This window comes from Dermacentor silvarum, unplaced genomic scaffold (genome assembly GCF_013339745.2).
Source record: "Dermacentor silvarum isolate Dsil-2018 unplaced genomic scaffold, BIME_Dsil_1.4 Seq2202, whole genome shotgun sequence".
Taxonomy (NCBI): Eukaryota; Metazoa; Arthropoda; class Arachnida; order Ixodida; family Ixodidae; genus Dermacentor; species Dermacentor silvarum.
The window spans coordinates 17,792-21,150 of record NW_023605882.1 but is presented as its reverse complement, the minus strand read 5'-3'; the positions used below and the strand labels follow the sequence as shown (position 1 = coordinate 21,150).

Here is a 3,359-nt window from a genome sequence, read left to right as displayed (position 1 = left end):
GACGGAAATACGTCGTGAATCTTGTGGACCCCGGCATAAAACACTTCGGTTTAACAAAAGGCGCTTGGACTGGAAAAGCGCCGCCGCACGACGCAATCAGACTGACGTGATCGAAGCGGGCGGTCACGAAGTTACAGGTACCGATACATAGCATGTGTGCTCTTTCAGCACTATGAAATCTATTCGCGCTAGGCGGTAGACTGGAACGTTTTAAAACGAATTTTTAGCACGGATGCCTCAACTGAGTGAAGAAACGAAGCTACATTAGAAGCGCCGATAACTGTTTTCGAAGTGGAACACGCGGTTGATAATTTGAATCCCGGCAAGTCGCCGGCCTCTGATGGGCTTTGCGCTGCGTGGTGCAAGCGGTTTAAAAAAGAATTGTCAGAAGTACTCGTAGCAGTTTTTAACGAAGCGTACGATGGTAAAGTTTTACCACTGTCGTTCAGTGAATCCCACACGGTGCTGATTCCGAAGACAGAGGACGAGGACAAGCTGAAGCAAGTAACATCATATAGACCAATAGCACTCACAAATATGGACTACAAGATTTTAATGAAAGTTCTAGCGGCTAGGCTTCAGTCAGTAATTAAAGACATAGTAGGTCCGCACCAAACGTGTGGAATTAAGGGTCGCCCTATAGCTACAAATGTTCATAAGATGCGGTCCGTTCTTGAGTGTTGTGATTCCCTTGAAGCTGGTGTGGCCGTACTCGAGTTGGATCTGGAGAAGGCATTTGATTGTGTAATGCATGTTATTTTGTTTGCCATATTAGAACACATTAATGTTGGGTCCATCATCATGGACGGTGTATAGCTCTGGCGTATCGGAAATTCGGAATTGCTCTACTAGACTAATTATTAACAAGGCATTGGGGGGCCCCCATCAAAATCCAGCGTTCCGTTCGCCAGGGCTGCCCCATCAGTCCACTTTTGTTCTGCATTTACATTGAAACGTTATGTCTGTCGGTACTTGAAAATAATGCTATTAACGGTTTTCGTTTACATTCGTCAGAGGTGAAATTGCTCGCGTATGCCGATGATGTTGCAGTCTGTTGTATTGATTACGAAAGCATCGAAGAATCCATTAGAGCTGTCAAAATTTTCAGCGACGTTACAGGAAGTCGGGTAAACTGGGGAAAGTGTCTGGGATTTTGGCACGGAGTGTGGGCCATCGACCCCGGACATTTTTGCCAACGTCGTGTGGCAGAAAATGCCTGTGAGGTACCTGGGTGTGCCACTTGAGTCCTACAAGAATAATAATGACTACTGGCAGCAACAAGCAGATCTCTTACTTGAAAAGGCGAATGCTTGGAGGGCTAATTATCTCTCCATGTTTGCGAGGGCTACCGTGTGTAACAGGTTTTTGTGGCCAAAGTGTGGTATGTGATGCAAGTCATGTATTGTTCTAAAGCAAATGTTCAGAAATTGCATAAGGTTTTTGCGATCTTTGTGTGGGGATCTACCTGGGAAAGGTGCAGTCGCACAAATTTGTTTAGGAGAGTAAAGTGTGGGGGGCTTGGACTGGCACATCTCTTTCTCAAACAGTTAGTGAACAGGATTTTTTCTTTTTTCGCGAGGTAAGGGACCCATTCCTGCAAACTATGTGCCAGGCAAGATTAGGGCGACTGTTACCCGACTATGTTATAAGCACCCTGTCTTGGTGGTCGGTACAAGGTTACCTTAAGGAAGTAGTAGCAAGTGTGCGATTTCTATGCGTTCTTTTTTCTAAGGATATTTGTATTCTGTTACAAAGAAAAAATGTATAAAGACATATGTGACATAGTGTTGCCGATTCCCTTGTACAGAGCATATACAGTGCAGGCCAAGGTCAGAACGTCCTGAAAAGAGTTAAAAGAATGCAAGTAGCGCCAAGCGTGAAATCTTTCTTTTTCAAACTGCATACCGGGACGCTTCCAGTAAGAACTTTCCTTGAGGAGCGTGGATTTTATATGCCCTGGGGTTCTCACTGTTTTATTTGCAAACAACCGGAAACCATCGATCACGTTTTTCTGCACTGTTGGGAGGGGGTCTTTTTTTGGGATGTGTTGCAGCGGACAATGTAAAAAGAATTCCCGCTAGATACGCACGGCATAAGGTACCTTGCAATAGACAACGAAGAAGGAGTACCTTTTGATCTGATTATGTTGACTGGCCTGCACCGTATATGGCGCTCACGAATAGCTGGCTTCTACTGTGAACCAGATAGAAGACCGGCAAGGCTGTACTTTCGAGAGAGCATTGCTCGTCTAATAGAAGTGGAAAAAACAAAAGAATGTGTTTCCCCCTGGATTGCCAGCGTGGAACCCTTGGCTACACTAAAGGAATTTTAAATGACATCGCCATTCACCACGTGACCGACGGCATTATCTGCATTACGATAACAACCTTCTTGTAACCTAGTTTTAACGTCTCATTTGTGATGTGTGCTACGTTTTGTGTTGTTGAAAAACCGGTAATAAAGAGAAAAAAAAATGTCACAGTTTCGCCCTAAGGGCGAAGCAATGAATGCGATAGCAACACAGCAATGTCATACGAAGTAAGGTGAGCGGCTTTGGTAGCAACAACCGCAGAACTGTTGTCGACGCCATCGCGTTTTGCCCAGCGTTAGCTCAAAATGCGTGCGGCGTTGGTGACTGTTGCTGGAGCCTCTGATATAAATAGGCACTTGGTGCCGCAGCTAAACGTCGCCTCCCTTCCTCCCCCTCCCCCACGGCCTCTCGCGCGTCCGAAGAAGGCGCGTTTGCTCTACATATATGGTGATTGGTAAAGGAGAAAAGAGACGCCTACTTCTGCAGCCCTTAAGCGAGCACGGCGCAGAAACGCGCGTTTGTTCTCCGCCGTGCGTTCACTCCCCGTGAAAGACGCGCCCCTCGCGCCCTTTCACTCGCACATACAGCGTTCGGCGCGCGGCGACGATTTCATCTCAAATGACGTCATACGGAACCTCACGGCGACGGCGACGGCGACGCCGACGGCAGAAATCTGCTTTTGAGTGTCCATATAATTGCTATCGCAATAAAAAAAACAGGATGGCCGAGTGGTCTAAGGCGCCAGACTCAAGGGAAACCTTGCCCAGCGATGCGGGTTGCACGAGGCTTCTGGTCCACGTATGTGGGCGTGGGTTCGAATCCCACTTCTGACACAAGTTTTGTATTTTTTTATATCTCTCTATACGCGTCACTCATTGCTCTCTCTTTTCACGGTCTTTCGGCCGTGTCAGGATTTCCGAGTGGATTCTGCTTCCGGCAGCCGAGCTGTGCGGACGTGTGAATCATGGGCTCCGAAGGAGCAGCTTTTGCGGCCACCAGCCGCGGTAACAGGCTTATCGATAACGAGGAAGCGAGTTATCAGTTTATT

General features: G+C 47.2%; 1 non-coding gene across 1 annotated transcript; it reads left to right on the top strand.

Annotated features, from left to right (window-relative positions):
• The first annotated feature begins 3,025 nt into the window (after positions 1 to 3,025).
• Trnal-caa (transfer RNA leucine (anticodon CAA)) lies at positions 3,026 to 3,144 on the top strand. Its single transcript has 2 exons — positions 3,026 to 3,063; positions 3,099 to 3,144. It is a non-coding gene; the product is annotated as a tRNA-Leu (tRNA).
• The last annotated feature ends 215 nt before the right edge of the window (positions 3,145 to 3,359 follow it).